This window comes from Bos indicus, chromosome 11 (assembly GCF_029378745.1).
Source record: "Bos indicus isolate NIAB-ARS_2022 breed Sahiwal x Tharparkar chromosome 11, NIAB-ARS_B.indTharparkar_mat_pri_1.0, whole genome shotgun sequence".
Lineage (NCBI taxonomy): Eukaryota > Metazoa > Chordata > Mammalia > Artiodactyla > Bovidae > Bos > Bos indicus.
The window spans coordinates 49,744,754-49,762,925 of record NC_091770.1 but is presented as its reverse complement, the minus strand read 5'-3'; the positions used below and the strand labels follow the sequence as shown (position 1 = coordinate 49,762,925).

The 18,172-nt window shown below is 44.8% G+C and overlaps 1 non-coding gene across 1 annotated transcript; it reads right to left on the bottom strand.

Annotated features, from left to right (window-relative positions):
• Positions 1–14,242: 14,242 nt before the first annotated feature.
• LOC139186031 (U6 spliceosomal RNA) lies at positions 14,243–14,349 on the bottom strand. The gene has a single exon (XR_011569600.1). It is a non-coding gene; the product is annotated as a U6 spliceosomal RNA (small nuclear RNA).
• Between the last annotated feature and the right edge of the window lie 3,823 nt (positions 14,350–18,172).

The following is an 18,172-nucleotide window of genomic DNA, read 5'->3' as shown; positions in this document are numbered from 1 at the left end:
AAGTAACTTGATGTAAATCTTTGGTAAAACACCTAAAAAATCTATTTGATTTTTTTTAATAGCACATAGCCACATATCATATCAGACTGTCAGCAAACCACGGACTCCAGGCAAAGACAGCCCAGCACCTAAATAAAGCTTTACTGGCATACAGGCAAGCCCATTCATTTACATATTGTTTGTGGCGGGCTTTGCACTACAGTTGCTGAGATGAACAGTTGCATCAGAGACTCTATGGCCCACAAAGCCTAAAACATTGCTATCTGGTCCTTTGCAGAAAAAGTGTGCCAAGGAATTCCTTGGTGGTCCAGGGGTTAGGGCTCCACGCCACTGCAGAGAGCACTCGTTCTATTCCTGGTCAGGGAACTAAGATCCTGCAAGCCACGCAGCATGGCTAATAATAATAATGATAAAATAATAATAATAAAGGGTCTCTGAGTTGACAGACAGGAATAATTGCCAAAGTCCTTGAGATCTTGTTTTCATGAAAAAGAACCAGAACACTCACCAAAAAGCATCAAAGCACCCTCCAGGGGCCAGGATTAGCTGAAAACTCAGGGATATAAGACAATGAAAAAGAGATACTAGCAACTCTTGGAGATGATGGAACTCTGGCCTACTCTTGGAGATGATGGAACACAATAGAGCCCAAAAAAAGAAGGAAAGAAAAAGAAAGTTAACAATTACCAACCTTACACTAGACATGCAAGCTGAATACTCTATATACAGGCATGGTGTTCCAAATATTAAATAACCATTATGGCATGGACATCAACCAACCAGAACAGACACAGACCTTGCTGTTGTTAGTTGTCTAGTCACTAAGTTGTGTCCAACTCTTTGTGACGCCATGGACTGAAGCAAGCCAGGCTTCCCTGTGCTTCACTGTCTCAAGGAGTTTGCTCAAACTCATGTCCATTGAGTCAGTGATGCTATCCAACCATCTCATCCTCTGTCACCTCCTTCTCCTGCCTTCAGTCTTTCCCTGCATCAGGGTCTTTTCCAATTAGTTGGCTCTTCACATCAAGTGGCCAAAGTATTGGAGCTTCAGCTTCAGGAAAATTCCTTCTAATGAATATTCGGAATTGATTTCCTTTAGGATTGTTGGTTTGATCTTGCAGTCCAAGAGACTCTTGAGAGTCTTCTCTAGCACCACAATTCAAAAGCATCAGTCCTTTGGCACTCAGTCTTCTTTATGATTCAGCTCTCACATCTGCACATGACTACTGGAAAAATCATAGCTTTGACTATACAGAACTTTGTCAGGAAAGTGACGTCTCTGCTTTTTAATATGCTGTCTAGGTTTTTCATGGCTTTTCTTCCAAGGAGCAAGCATCTTTTAATTTTGTGGCAGGCCTTATTCATCAATAACTGGTATCACTGATCAGTGTGAGCTGCTGAATATCACACTATCCATATTAACTCCAAATTTAATCCCCCCAGTAATATGCCACCTGACAGCCAAGAAAAGCAACCTTGAGGAAAAATATTGACCCACACAAAACTCCTCTTTCTTCCAAGAAGCCTCAGGGATAATCCCTTCCCCTCGGACTGCCAATGAAGCAATTATCAGAAGTTGTGCACAGTTTCAGACTGTACTGGGGAATATAAATATATGTGTGCTGGAAAATCCCATGGACGGAGGAGCCTGGAAGGCTGCAGTCCATGGGGTCGCAAAGAGTCGGACACGACTGAGTGACTTCATTTTCACTTTTCACTTTCATGCATTGGAGAAGGAAATGGCAACCCACTCCAGTGTTCTTGCCTGGAGAATCCCAGGAATGGGGCAGCCTGGTGGGCTGCCGTCTATGGGGTGGCACAGAGTCGGACACAACTGAAGCGACTTAGCAGCAGCAGAGTTAAAGTTATACATTGTTATAGGTATCTCCCCACAGATGATATACTAACAGCCAATAAATGTATGAAAAGATGCTCAAAAGCACTGGCAATTAAAGAAGTACAAATCAAAGACACAGTGAGGTATAGCTTTACACTCACTAGGATAGCTCTAGTAAAAGGATGCACAATGACAAGTGTTGGTAAGAATGTGTGGACACTGGAACCCTCATATACTGATGACAGGAACATTAAATTGTGCAGCCACTGTGGAAAACAGTTTGATAGTTCCCCAAAAAGATAAACCTAGAACTACCTACCATAAATGACCTAGAAAGCCTACTCCTGGGTATACACTTGAGACATAAAAATGTGTCCACACAACAACTTGTACACAAAAGTTCATAGTAGCATTATTCAAGTAGCCAAAAGGTGGAAGCAACACAAACATCTAACAACGTATAAATGGGTAAACAAAATGTGATATATCCACATGCTGCTAAGTCACTTCAGTCGTGTCCGACTCTGTACGACCCCATAGACAGCAGCCCACCAGGCTCCCCCGTCCCTGGGATTCTCCAGGCAAGAACACTGGAGTGGGTTGCCATTTCCTTCTCCAATGCATGAAAGTAAAAAGTGAAAGTGAAGTCTCTCAGTTGTGTCCGACCCTCAGCGACCCCATGGACTGCAGCCTTCCAGGCTCCTCCATCCATGGGATTTTCTAGGCAAGATTACTGGAGTGGGATGCCATTGCCTTCTCCGATATATCCACATAACAGAATATTATTCAGCCATAAAGAGAAACAAAAGTCCTGATAAATGCTACAACATGGATAAGACATGGAAACACTGTGCTAAGTGAAAGAACAGACACAAAAGGCCCCACACATATTGTATGATTCAATTTCTAAGAAATATCCAGAATAGGCAAATCCAGGGACTGGAACTAAATTACCGATAGCCAGGGGCTGAGGGGAGGGGGAATTTAGAGTGACTGCTAATAGACTCAGGGTGATGAACTACTCTAGAATTGGGTAGTGGAGATGGTTGCACAATTCTGTGAATAAGTAAAAACTAGTAGGTTCACCCTTTAAAATGGTAAACTTCTTGGTATGTGAAGGAAATATTTTAACAGCTGCACATTGTTATATCAATAGACTTCACTGTGGATTTGCCGTAACTGTTCATGCCAAAGGTCTCCCTGTGCAAGAGAGAATTTTGGTACATTCCACCTGAAGCTTCAGTCCAGCTAATCCTGCTAGTTCCTTTATGAAACCAAGCTCTCTGCTCAGCCCTACTACTAAAGGGGCCTGATTCAGCCTCTGGTTCTCCCCGCTGTGGGCCCCACGTCACACACATCAGACCCAGCCCTCTGGCTTTCTTCCTGTACACAGCGCCCTACTCAGCCAGGCTGCCACTCTGGTGGGGACAAAGTTAGAGCCACTCCAGGATGGGAAATAATCTCATTAAAGAAAGAGACAGAGGGACTTCCCTGGCAGCCCAGTGGATAAGACTCTGTGCTTCCAAACCAGGGGGCCTGGGTCTGTTCCTTGATCAAGGAACTAAGACCCCACATGCCATGTGGCATAGCCAAAATAAATTTAAAAAAATAAATAAATATGATTCTAACATATGAACAAGGTCAATTTAAAAAAAAGAAAGAGAAAAAAAATACGTAAAAAAAGAAAGAGAGAGATTGAGGGGGGAGAGGGAGATGGAGAGGAGGAGGGAGGCAGGGAAGGAAGGTCCCAGGTTACTGGAAACCAGATCTTGCTATGACTCATATACTTATTTGATTTGTTGGATATGTTCTTTTGTGTTTTATCTTTCCTTCTCTCCCTTGAGCCCATTCATCCATCCATTCTGCATCGCACTTGTGGTCCAGGCACAGAACCAGGTCCTGAGGAAGCTCCATGTATTCTCTTTCAGGTTTGCTCTTCCCTTTGGTGAAGGTTCTCCTCCTTCTCTCTCTCTCTTTTTGAACCTGCACCCCTACATTAGAAGCACTGAGTCTTAACCACTGGACCACAGGGGAAGTTCCTCCTCCTTCTCAATTATTCCCAGCTCACATCCAGGCTGACTTTCCCCAGTGGCCATGTGGCCTCAATAGTGGTCTTTCTCCGTTCCTGGAATCTGTCAGCAACGCCTCAGCAACTCCTGACAACCCGAAACCCATTCCTCCTGTCTTCCTATTTCAAGGCCTGTGTTCACTGGAGTCCAGATTCCTGCCTAAGAGACACCTCTTGCCCACAGTCTATTTACAGTGAAAGAAGCCAGGGGATGTTAGGTGCTCTCCAAGTCACCAGCTCCTCACGCTGTCCAGGGTCATTAGGGGAAGGACAATTAAGAACCTTCAGTCTTTGTCCAGACGGAGGATCGTCTGTAGTGAGGAAGAGGAGAGATGACTTCATAGGGGTACAGGATTGGATAAAAGGGTCATTCATTACAAGCTGAGAGCAAAGCGGAAGAAACAGACCAAGAGAGAGCACTTGGTTTGTGAAAGGTCAAGGTGAGTCTACAATCCAAATGCATGGAACAGAGTTTGAGGCAACATGACAGGGGTAAGGGGATGTCCAACTACCTGGACAGTAGGCTTTTTTGGCTGAGATGCAACGCTTGAAGATCTTATTTCCCTGACCAGGGACTGAACCTCGGGCCCCAACAATGAAAACTCCGAGTCCTAACCACTGGACTGCCAGGGAGTTCCCACAATAAGACTATTACTATTTTTTTAATTTTTATTTATTTATTTATTTCTGGCTGTGCTGGGTCATCGTTGCTGCATTGGATTTTTCTCTAGTTTCTGTAAGCTGGGGCTACTCTCCAGTTGCAGTGCACAGGCATCTCATTGCAGTGGCTTCTCTTGTTGCAGAACCCGGGCTGTATGGCACATGGGCTTCAGGAGTTGCAGCTCCTGGGCTCTAGAGCACAGGTTCAATAGTTGTGGCACATGGACTTAGTTGCTCCGAGGCATGTTGGATCTTCCCAGATCAGGGATCAAACCCGTGTCTCCTGCATTGGCAGGCAGACTCTTTACCATTGAGCCAGCAGGGAAGCCCAGATTATTATTTTTTTAATTAATTAATTTATTTTGGGGGGCACTTGGGATCTTTGTTGCAGTGGGCAGGCTTCTCTCCAGTTATGGCATGTGGGATCTTAACTCCCTAACCAGAAATTGAACCCGTGTCCCCTGTATTGGAAGGTGGATTCTTAACCACTGGACTACCAAGGAAGTTCCAGGATTATTAACTGCCATGTAGGTCTTCCTCTTCTGGGGTCAAGCCATGCCTAGTTTAATTATACGATGATAATAACAACAACCTGGTTAGACGGTTAGGTAACATCACTGTTAATCATAATTAACAGGAGTCTGAGCAAACTCCAGGAAATAGCAAAGCACAGAGAAGGACAGAGAAGCCTGGAGTGCTGCAGGCTGGCATTCACACTTAGGATTTGAAACAGCTCAGCTGGAATTCCATCATCTCCACTAGTTTTGTTCATAGTGATGCTTGCTAAGGCCCACTTGACTTCACACTCCAAGATACCCAGCTCTAGGTGAGTGATCATATCATCGTGGTTTTCTGAGGCATTAAGATCCTTTTTGTGTAGTTCTGTGTATTCTTGCTACCTCTTCTTAATATCTTCTGCTTCTGTTAGGTCCATACCTTTTCTGTCCTTTACTGTGCCCATTTTTGCATGAAATCTTCCCTTGATAGCTCTAATTTTCTTGAAGAGAGCTCTAGTCTTTCCCATTCTATTGTTTCCTCTATTTCTTTGCATTGTTCACTCAGGAAGGCTTTCTTATTTCTCCTTGCTACTCTTTGGAACTCTGCATTCAGACAGGTAAATCTTTCCTTTTCTCCTTTGCCTTTTGTGTCTCTTCTTTTCTCAGCTATTTGTAAGGCCTCCTCAGACTGCCATTTTGCCTTGAGGAACCAGAGATCAAATTGCCAACATCCGCTGGATCATGGAAAAAGCAAGAGAGTTCCAGAAAAACATCTATTTCTGCTTTATTGACTATGCCAAAGCCTTTGACTGTGTGGATCACAATAAACTGTGGAAAATTCTGAAAGAGATGGGAATACCAGACCACCTGACCTGCATCTTGAGAAATCCGTATGCAGGTCAGGAAGCAACAGTTAGAACTGGACATGGAACAACAGACTGGTTCCAAATAGGAAAAGGAATACGTCAAGGCTGTATATTGTCACCCTGCTTATTTAACTTCTATGCAGAGTACATCATGAGAAATGCTGGACTGGAAGAAACACAAGCTGGAATCAAGATTGCTGGGAGAAATATCAATAACCTCAGATATGCAGATGACACCACCCTTATGGCAGAAAGTGAAGAGGAACTAAAAAGCCTCTTGATGAAAGTGAAAGTGGAGAGTGAAAAAGTTGGCTTAAAACTCAACATTCAGAAAACGAAGATCATGGCATCCAGTTCCATCACTTCATGGGAAGTAGATGGGGAAACAGTGGAAATAGTGTCAGACTTTATTTTTTGGGGCTCCAAAATCACTGCAGATGGTGACTGCAGCCATGAAATCAAAAGACGCTTACTCCTTGGAAGGAAAGTTATGACCAACCTAGATAGCATATTCAAAAGCAGAGACATTACTTTGCCAACAAAGGTCTGTCTAGTCAAGGCTATGGTTTTTCCTGTGGTCATGTATGGATGTGAGAGTTGGAATGTGAAGAAGGCTGAGCACCGAAGAATTGATGCTTTTGAATTGTGGTGTTGGAGAAGACTCTTGAGAGTCCCTTGGACTGCAAGGAGATCCAACCAGTCCATTCTGAAGGAGATCAGCCCTGGGATTTCTTTGGAAGGAATGATGCTAAAGCTGAAACTCTAGTACTTTGGCCACCTCATGAGAAGAGTTGACTCATTGGACAAGACTCTGATGCTGGGAGGGATTGGGGGCAGGAGGAGAAGGGGATGACAGAGGATGAGTTGGCTGGATGGCATCACCAACTCGATGGGCGTGAGTCTGAGTGAACTCCGGGAGTTGGTGATGGACAGGGAGGCCTGGTGTGCTGCGATTCATGGGGTTGCAAAGAGTTGGACACGACTGAGCGACTGAACTGACTGATGTTTTAAAATCAATATTCACATTTATTTATTTAACTATACTGGATCTTGGGGCTTCCCAGGTGGCGCTAGTGGTAAAGAACCAGCCTGCAAATGCAGTAGACATAAGAGATGTGGGTTCAATCTCTGGGGTCAGGAAGATCCCCTGGAAGAGGGCATGGCAATCCGCTTGAGTAGTCTTGCCTGGGAAATCCCATAGACATAGGACACTGCTGAGCTACAGTCCATAGGGTCTCAAAGAGTCAGACACGGCCGAGGTAACTTACCACACACATGTGTATTGGGTCTTAGTTGTGGCATGTGAGATCTAATTCCCTGAGCAGGAATTGAAGCTGGGCCCTCTGTGTTGGGAGCACTGAGTCTTAGCTACTTGACCACCAGGCAAGTCCCCCAGCATGGTAAATTTAATCCAGTTCTACATGAAGAGTTCTTAGGGCTGCATACGGAGTAAGACTGGGGTCTAGAGGTATTCGGGGAGGGGCGGGATGAGGCACAGATCTGGATGTAGATCAGAGATGAGGCCAGTATGGATTTCCAAGCCTGGCTTTCTCATGAGTTCTGATGTGGTGCTGCCTGGAAGAACAAGGGCAGGAGCCAATGGTGGTGTTCAGAGTCCAAAGGGAAAACACAGAAGAGAGCAAGACAGAACAGTAACACCTTAAAAAAGGCCAAGCCCAAGGATGGGGGATCGTGCGTGGACAGGGCAAGAAGTGATTTCAGAAACACATAGGCACAGTGGGTGGCCCTGAGCCAGAGACTCCTGGGGCCAGATTATTAAGCAAAGGCATGGCGAACAGCAACAAGAGAGCTCCAGGGACAGCCCAGGGCTCACAGAGCTGTATCTGCTCCTAATGTGCTCCCCAGTATGAAGGTGTGCCTTGTGGGCTGCATAACAGGAAGGGACGAGGCAGAAACCAAGTATCAGAGAGCAAGACAAGGACAAGGACATTCTGAATGGAGAGAGCAGAGAGTCCTGGAGAAATTCTCCCGTGACCCTTGGAGCAGCTCAGATTTGTTTTTCTGCCCCCTGGGAAGAGGATCCTGATGGCAGTACAACCACATGCTGGTTCAGACATAGACTGGGTCCTCCCTCCCTCCTCTTTCAACCCCATGACCTGGCCTTGGGAAGGACTGGCTCAAGAACTGGATGCGAGGAACTTTCCTGGCAGTCTGGTGGTGAAGACTCTGCGCTGCCAAGGTTCACTGCCTGGGTGGGGAACTATGATCCCACATGCTGTGCTTATTGAGCTTTTACTGTAGCCAAAAGTGGTACTAATCATGACTCTTTAGTTTGTTGTTGCTCTTTAGTCACTAAGTCACAGCTGACTCTTTGTGACCCCATAGACTGTAGCCCCTCAGGCTCCTCTGTGCATGGGATTTCTCAGGCAAGGCCATTTTCTTCTCCAGAAGATCTCCAGAAGATCTTCTCCAGAAGATCTTCCCAAACCCAGAATCAAACCTTCAAACTTGTGTCTCCAGCATTGGCAGGTGGATTCTTACCACTGAGCTAGTGGGAAGCCCAACTCTTTAGTTACAGTTCATCTATCCAGACTTTCCATTCTTTCTTCCTTAAATGAAATTCCCCTTTTACAATTTTTATCAACTACAACCTCTACCTTTGTCTTTGTTTTAGGCAAAATGACAAGCATCTGTTAATAGGATCATTATACAGGGGATAAAAAAAAGGTTAGGTTGTTTTTTTTCTATTCTTGGGAGGAAAAAAAAATCATAGATATTTGTCAAGCACTTCAGGAGTGGGACCTTTGTATACTTGTTATTCTTTGTTCAATTTGGTTTTTGTAGGTTTCAGTCACTGAGATTTGGGGGTTTGTTACTGCAGTGTAACTGACCTTTTCCTCATTGATCTAAGAGTACAGAGAAAGGACATCAGGATAGGTTTCACAGAGATGCTTGGTAAGATGAAGCCAAGGAGCAGCAGAAAACAGAGAAAGAGACATTTTGGAGGCGGGTGGGGTGTAGAATCACAGAGCTACACAAGCCACTGAGGTGTGATGTGGCTGTTGTACAGGACACAGAAGGGAGTAGGGAGAGAGAGGCTGCAGGGAAACATAGCGGCCAGATGGCAACAAACTTTAAAAATACACTAAGAAGTTGCAGAAAATGAGGCTCCAACAGAGGTTTCAATGAGTAAAACCTTAGTAGGATTATATATATTAGGAAAACAACCAGCTGCAGAATAGAAAGAGAATAGAGTGGGAGGAAGAGCAAAGACCAGTTAGGAGGTAACTGCCAGTTGAAAGTAAAGAATCCACCTGCAACGCAGGAGACACGGGTTTTATCTGTGGGTCTGGAAGATCCCCTGGAGCAGGAAAGGGCTACCCCTCCAGTATTCTTGCCTGAGAAATCCCATGGACAGAAGAGACTGGAGGGCTGTACTCCATAGGATCGCAGAGTCAGACACGACTGAAGTGGTTTAGCACAGCACAAGTTGAGAATAAAGTGATGAAGGCCTAGATTAGAGATTGACAACATTTTAAGCTTTGTTTACCATGCAGTCTCTGTCAGCACTACTCAGCTCTTCCGTGGTGGCACAAAAACCATCAGAGACAGTATGTAACAAATACACATGGCCATGGCTTTCCTAGGTGGCACCAGTTGTAAAGGATCCAGCTGCCAATGCTGGAAACAGAAGAGAGGCATATTTGATCCCCGGGCTGGAAAGGTCCCCTGGAGGAGGAAATGGCAACCCACTCCAGTATTCTTGCCTGGAAAGTCCCATGGACGGAGGAGCTGGTGGGCTACAGTCCATGGGGCCTCAGAGCATTGGACACGACTAAGCGTGCGCGTGCGCGCGCGCACACACACACACACACACACACACACACACATGCACACACGGCCATGTTTCAATAAATCTTTATTTACAAAAAAGGAAGTGAAGTGAAAGTCACTCAGTCATGTCCGACTCTTTGTGACCCTGTGGATTATACAGTCCATGGAATTCTCCAGGTCAGAATACTGGAGTGGGTAGCCTTTCCCTTCTCCAGGGGATCCTCCCAATCCAGGGATTGAACCCAGGTCTCCCACATTGCAGGCAGATTCTTTGCCAGCTGAGCCACCATGGAAGCCAAAAAAAAAGAAGTTGGGGACATATTTGGCCCATGGGCCACTGTTTGCCTAGGCTTGACCTAAAGTAATAAGAAGACAGCTAGCATTGAGACCCACCATGTAGCAGGCAGTTTTCAAACATTATTGCTGATTCTACCAACCTTGCAGAGAGGGATTATTGGCTCCATTATAAAATGGAGAAGGAAACTGAGGCTGAGAGATGCCCAAGGCTGGTATATGGCAAAATCAGGATTCAAGGTCAGGTTCAACTCTAGAGCCCAGGTTCTCATCCCATGTCACCTAGAGGCAGACAAGAAAGAAAGGGTAGGGGATAAACAGGACTTGTCATTTCTTTGTGCCTGAGAGACTTCATTCACTCAGTTATTCACTCATCCATTCATCCCTTCAATAGGTATTTTGCTTTATGCTGTTTGTGAGTTCCCTGGGCTGCAAGGAGATCAAACCAGTCAATCCTAAAGCAAATCAGTTCCGAATATTCACTGGAAGGACTGATGCTGAAGCTGAAATTCCAATACTTTGGCCACCTGATGCCAAGAGTCAACGCATTGAATGGAAAGACACTGATGCTAGGAAAGATTGAGAGCAGGTGGAGAAGAGGACGACATAGGATGAGATGGTTGAATAGCATCACCAATTTAATGGACATGAATTTGAGCAAACTCTGGGAGATAGTGGAGGACAGAGAAGCCTGGTGGGCTGCAGTCCACAGGGTGGCAAAGAGTTGGACACAGCTTAGTGACTGAAAAACAACAACAAAAAAATTGTGAAGTACTAGGGATTCAATGATGAACGGGAGGTGATTTCTGTCCTTGAGTATCGAAGAGCCTAGCATTTGAATCTATAACTAGATGTGAGTATGAAGAAAGGGAAGTGTGATTTATCAATAACATCAAGGAGGTAAAATATTTAAGTCACTTTCATCCCAGGCTTCTTCTTTCCTCTAAGCATCCCAGGAGTCCTCCAATTCTTTGGAATCAGAAACACCCAATATTTTTATATTCTAGCATGAACACGTAGGTGGTTTACCATGAAACTATCGAACCTTATGCTTCAGGGTCCCTGGCTCCCTAAGACCCTGTGTCTAATTTTGTTTTTCTAAGAGTCACCCCTCAGACAGGTAGGCCTCAGGCTCCAAAATCTGGATCTGCCCTTGAGTGAATGTTTCTCAGAGCCAGGTCTATGAAACGCTGTTTTTAGGAATTACCAGCAGCTAAGGATCCTGGTTTGGGCCCTCAGGGTTTCTCTCAAGGCAACTAAGAACCTGGGGGCTGCCCTCAATGTCACAGGTGTGGCCAGTTCAAAGTCATTCCTATTACATTCATTCTTCACTTAATATCAGCTGGAGTGACTCAGTGGTAAAGAATCTACCTGCCAGTGCAGGAGACACAGGTTCAGTCCCTGATCCATGAAGATCCCCCTGGAGGAGAAAATGGCAGCCCATTCCAGTATTCTTGCCTGGAGAACCCCATGGACAGAGGAGCCTGGCGGGGTACAGTCCATGCAGTCACAAAGAATCAGACATGACTTAGCAACTGAACAACAACAAATAGCTGGTCCTGCTCCCTTGGCCTTTTGAATCAACCCGGGGGCGCTGGGGGGTGGGGTGGGCAGCAAGCAGTGGCTTCTGCTGGCTCATCGTTTTGGAATTCAAGACACCCAGGAATTTAAAAATCCTCCCAACCACCTCTCAGTGGGCCACTGGGGCAGGAAAGTACACAGGCAATCCTAGCGGTGCTGGGGGTGGGGCTGAGGCTGTGCAGGAACTGAGAGCCACTAAAGCCAGGCTGCTGGCCATCACAGGGCTTACCAGGCCAGGGATATTTGTCCAGCATATCCACAGGTCCATAGGAAATCAAACTCTGAAGAATTGGCTATTTTACACTCATCTGAGTCATTGTTGTTCAGTCGCCCAGTCGTGTCCAACTGTTTGTGACCCCATTGACTTGAGCATGCCAGGCCTCCCTGTCCCTCATCTGAGTCATAAGTGACTCAAAACTAGAATGTTATTAATGTGAGAACAGGAGGCCTAATTGCAAAATAATTGGCTCTGATCATTTGCTCAGAGTCCTCTCCCCTTACCAGGCCAGTCCACAAATCGTTCCTAATTACAGGCTGGGAACTGAGTGAGTGAAAATGATGCTGAGACTCTTCAAGGGCAGGTACTATGCTTGTGTTGCCCACTGTTACCTCTCCAGCAGCTGGTATAGCCCCTGACCCATGGGAGGTGCTCCATAAAGACTTGTATAAAAGAAAGTGGATGAGCTGTTATCAGGATATACACCCATTTCTCCTAAGATGAATTGGCTGTCCTTTGAACAATTCTCTCTAAATGAACAGCTCTGACCAATCAGAGCATCTTTGTCCTTGGACAGTGTGGGAGACATACTATAATTTCTATCCTTGTGGTCACCCCTCTTCTGGATTCCGCACAAGCCTTTTGTTATGACTCATTGCCTGCTGAGCATTCACCTTATTAACTGTTACATTCCAGAGCTCTTTTCCAGAGCTTGTTTTAACTCCTTGATGGGTGTGCGGGGAGACAGGTGACACTCTTGAGAGGCCCCGCTGCCGGCGGCAAGGGCTGACTCATCCACTTGCTGTGTATTGCGCTCACTTCGCTTTCAAAGGGTCACATTTTCTGACTTTCCTTACAGCTACTCATTCTAAGTCCCATTCTTCCCAAGATCTTCCCAGGTGAGTTTGTTAGGTTTTTAGTTAGCATATGATTTTTTGGCAAAGTTGAAGCAGGAAAGGTTCTCACGAAGAATTCAGTGGTCTGTGGGGATAAACCATGATGTGAGAGGAGCAAGTGTGGACCTGGGCTCGTTTTGGACATATCAGTCATTTCACAAATTAGCACCCAAAACTCTCCGTGGTGGCCAAGTGCAGGGCTGTGCTCACTCCCTCCCAAGGGTGGCAAGCTGGTAAAAGGGAATAGTTTCATTGTAATCATGGAGAATTACAAAATGAATTGGGAGCACTTTGTGGGGCTAGTCTCCAACTGTGCATGATGGCCAGGATCCTCGTGGGTGTTCTTTCAAATGCAGATCCTTGGTCCCTACCACTCAGAAATTCTGATCCAGTAGGTCTCAACAAGTGCTCACCACCCGCCCCACCCCCCAACACACACATGAAGGTGATTTTACTCAAAGTGGCCCTAGCACACCTGAAGGAAGGGGACAGGAAATGGTTCACAAGGGCAGGTCGGTTTTAGCTGCACAGCAGGGTGCAGCTTGTGAGATCTCGGTTCCTCCACCAGGAATTGAACCGGGGGCAGTGAAATTGCCAAATCCTAACGAGTAGCCCATCAGGGAACTTCCTCTTTGGCTGATTTTTAGAGGAGGAAGAAGTAGAAACTTACTCGGCACAGAGGCACAAAATGGTGTGATGTTACCTTTACCTTTGATTTTCAGAAAATGAAGGCCAAGAGACACAGCTCTACCTAAACTGATTTTAGTTCTTCACCTGGGCTCCTCCTCACTCCCACTTAGGGATAGACCGGAACACACACTCACACACATACTGGAGTCTCCCCCATGCCCCAAACCGTAAGAACTGCCCCTTTCACTCCGGACCCCTCCACTTACCAACTTCTAGTCCCCATTTCTTTCTTTTTAAAATATTTTATTTGACTGTGCTAGGTCTTAGTTGCAGCATGTAAATTCTTAGTTGTGGCTTGTGGGATCTACTTCCCTGACCAGGGATCAAACCAAGGCTCCCTGCATTGGGAGTACAGTCTTAGCCACTGGACCATCAGGGAAGTCCCTCCCATTTATTTCAGCGAGAAGCTTCCTTAAACATAAAAGAAAAAAAAAAAAAAGAAACAAACAAAAGGGCAGGAGGCAAAAGGGCCCTTCTGATTCCAAAACCAGTACACATTCACCTTAGAAAATTTCAAAACTCAGTGGAAAAGGCCCTTCTTAACCATATCATAAACTCTCAAGACACTCTGAACACTTACCACAATGGCAATTCAATTTTTTCACTAGAATGTAAAGGCCTTGAGAATAAGGACATGATTTTCTTTTTCATCCTTGTATCTTCAGTAGACACAGAAGAATCCCAATAAAGATGTATAAATTGAACAAATAACATAAATCATTTATATTATCCATCCAGTCTTTATGTATTTGCTTTACTGGAAAACAAAAATGACATCGTGCTATATATACATCATTTAGAAGAGGATCAGTGTATATTTGAAGTCTGATTTTTTTTTTTTTTAAATATGGAACGCTTCATGAATTTGCGTGTCATCCTTGCGCAGGGGCCATGCTAATCTTCTCTGTATCGTTCCAATTTTAGTATATGTGCTGCTGAAGCGAGCACTGAAGTCTGGTTTTCTTATTGAAAACATACCACAAATATATTTCTAGCTGCTTTGAGTTTGGATAAGCCATAATTTATTTAGGTTGTCTTCAATCTGAAATATTAAAAAGAACATTGTGACAAATGTCCTTGTATCTAAAATCTTTGCATGTATCAATCATGATTTAAAGACACCCAGTGGGTTCAGTTCAGTTCAGTTCAGTGGGTTCAATTGGGAGTGCTGTACCAAAGATTGGGCAAAACTCTACAGCTCTTTGAAATCCTGTTTTGGAATGGTTGTAATAATTTATGTGAATTTCTATTAATAAAATAAACAAGACTTAAAAAAACAACCTGTGGTGGGGGGAGGACCTTATATCAGATAAAGTGGTCAGGAAAGGATCCCCTAAGGAGATGACTTTAGGTTAATGCTGTTCCAAGAAGAATGAGGTACAGACATTCCAGGGACAGGAAAGAAAGGAAACTTCTCTGCAGACAGATTGAGGACAACCTAAATAAATTATGGTTTATCCAAACTCAAAGCAGCTAGAAATATACTTGTGGTATGCTTTCAATCTAACACAAATTATATAGTGGAGGCAGACCCTGTCAGGACTTATACCTTGGTAGGAATTTGAGTAATTTTAAGAGATGAGAGCATTGAAGGTAAACCATTTGAAGGGCTCTAAGCTGTGGAATGAAATTAAAAGATGCTTGCTCCTTGGAAGATAAGTTATGACCAACTTAGCATATTAAAAAGCAGAGACATTACTTTGTCAAAAAAAAGGTCTGTCTAGTCAAAGCTATGGTTTTTCCAATAGCCATGTATGGATGTGAGAGTTGGACTATAAAGAAAGCTGAGCACAGAAGAATTAATGCTTTTGAACTGTGGTATTGGAAAAGACTCTTGAGAATCCCTTGGACTGCAAGGAGACACAACCAGTCAATCCTAAAGGAAATCAGTCCTGAATATTCATTGGAAGGACTGATGCTGAAGCTGAAACTCCAGTACTTTGGCCACCTCATGCAAAGAACTGACTCAATGGAAAAGACCCTGATGATGGGAAAGATTGAAGGCAGGAGGAGAAGGGCATGACAGAGGATGAGATGGCTGGATGGCATCACCGACTCAATGGACATGAGTTTGAGTAAACTCCATGAGTTGGCGATGGACAGGAAAGTCTGGCGTGCTGCAGTCTATGCAGTCGCAAAGAGTCGGACACGGCTGAGTGACTGAACTGAACTGAAGCTGCGGAATGACTTCCCTAGTAGCTCAGCAGTAAAGAATCTGCCTGCCAATGTAGGAGACATGGGTTCAATCCCTGTGTTGGGAGGATTCCCTGGAGGAGGAAATGGCAACCTACTCCAATATTCTTGTCTGGGAAATCCCATGGACAGAGGAACCTGGTGAGCTACAGTCCATGCGGGTCTCAAAGAGTCAGACCCATGACTTAGTGACCACAGCAACAATAAGCAGTAATATATGATCCACCTGTGACTCTGAACTGTAGCTCTAGTAAGAAAATATACCATAATATAACAAAATTGGGACTTCCCTGGTGGTCCAAAGTTAAGACTCTACGTTTCCAATGCAGGGAGTGTGGACTCTATCCCTGGTCAGAGAACTAAGATTCTCATATGACGCGTGGCCAAAAATATACATATGTATATAACAATGTTTAGGCTTCCCTAGTGACTCAGTGTTAAAGAATCTGCCTGCCAATGCAGACCAGGGTTCGATCCCTGGGTGGGAAAGTGCCCCTGGAGGAAGAAATGCAACCCACTCCATTATTCTTGCCTGGGAAATCCCATGTACAGAGAAGTCCAGTCCTTGGGGTTGCAAAAGAGTCGGACGTGACTTAGCATCTAAACAATATAACGGTGTTTACCTCTGGCTGGTAAATTTCTAAGTGATCCTTATTTTTTTCTCTTTACACTTTTCTGTATTGGCCAAAACTTCTCCAATGTGTATGTATTACTTTTATAGTTTTAGAAATTTAGTCAAGAAAGGAAAAAATACAAACTAGAAGTGCAGATGGTAAAGAATCTACTTACAGTGTTTGATACCCAGGTTGGAAAGATCCTCTTGGAGAAGGAAATGGCAACCCACTCCAGTATTCTTGCCAGAAGAATTCCATGGACAGAGGAGCCCCTGGGCTACAGTCGATGGGGTCGCAAAGAGTTGGATTGAGCGACTAACACACACACACACACAAAAAGAGGCACAAAGGAGAGAAAGAGGTATGAATTTGTGATCAGGAGACAAGATTCACTCTGAGGCTCAAGGAGGGAGGGTAGCAGCCTGGAATGGTTTGGTTGCCATGGGAATGAAAAGGGATGCATATGACCAATGTTTAATGCGTAGAATCCACTGGTGACTGATTGGCCATGGGAGATAATGGGAAGTCTAGATGATGACTGGATTTCATCTTGGGTGACTGACTAGGTTGATGGTGACTGCTTAATCCAACAAGGGATCCAGGAGGAACAGACACATGGGAGGGAAGATGAGAATAGTGTCACAGGCAATGAGACTGGCCTGCAGCATCAAAAGCTAAGCAATCAGATGAATCAGGTTATAAAGCTGAGGAAGAGGAGCTACAATTATTTTAAGAAGCTTAACTACGAAGCGAAAGAAACAATTGGGTGGTAACAAGAGGGAGTGTTGAGTTGGGGTGTTTCTCAGCAAAGGGAAGCAGACTAACCAAGGCTGAGTACTTGAAAGTATAAATGTCAAGGAAGTGGCTGAAGGAGGCTGATCTGAGATGGGGTGATGTGGGATCCTAAGCAGAGGTGGGATTGAACTGGAAAAAGGACCTCTCAGTTCTTCTGGGATGGGAGTGAGAGCATGAGGCAATAGGAGAGATATGTACAGATTCCTTTGGGGGTTCACAGTGGGAAGGGGAAGAAGTTCTTATTTTGTGAACTGCACTCCCCCTGTGAATTGGGTGAGGTTATCTACTGGGGTTATGGATAGGTAAGTAGTTGCCACCAGCTGGTGAAGGTCTAAAGAAATCTGAGAATGACAGAGGGTGCTGATCAGATAAGAAGTGCTCAATGGTACTCTGAGGTCAAACTGTAGCTGAATCCACTATATTTTTCTAACAGATCCCCCCTCCATTGCGCAACCCCTAGCTCTAACTCCATATCTTTCCAGCATATTTTACCTTGTGTTCTGCATGCCAATCAAACATAGGTGGTGATAGTGTGCAGAATCGTTGTGCAATTGATTCAGGATTGGGAGTTTACCATCTAAAGAGTTGAAGGTCATTAATGAGAGAAGTTTTAGTTGACAACAGGGAACGCACTGGTCAAGAAGAGAATGGGGAGTTTCCCTGGTGTTCAGTGGTTAAGAATCTGCCTTGCAATGCTAGGGATGGGTTTGATCCCTGGTCCAGGAAAATTCCACATGCCGTGGCTCAACTAAGCCTGTGCAACACAACTATTGAGCCAGCACTTCTAGTGCCTGTGCTCCGCAACAAGAGAAGCCACCACAATAAACCCAGGGCCACAACTAGAGTAGCCCCGCTTACCTTAACCAGAGAAAGCATATGCACAGTAACAAAGACTTACCACAGCCAAAAAATAAACAAATCTTTTGAAAAAAAAAAAAAAAGAGAGAGAGAAGAGAATGGGGCTAAAAAGGAAAAAAAGTCAAGTGGAAATATCAAAAGATTGAGAGCCTGAAGCAGTAAAAGAATAGCTTTAATTCCAGGGTAAGAAAACCAGGTGAGAAGGAAATGGCAACCCACTCCAGTACACTTGCCTGGAAAATTCCATGGACGGAGGAGCCTGGTGGGCTACGGTCCATGGGGTCGCAAAGAGTCGGACACGACTGAGTGAC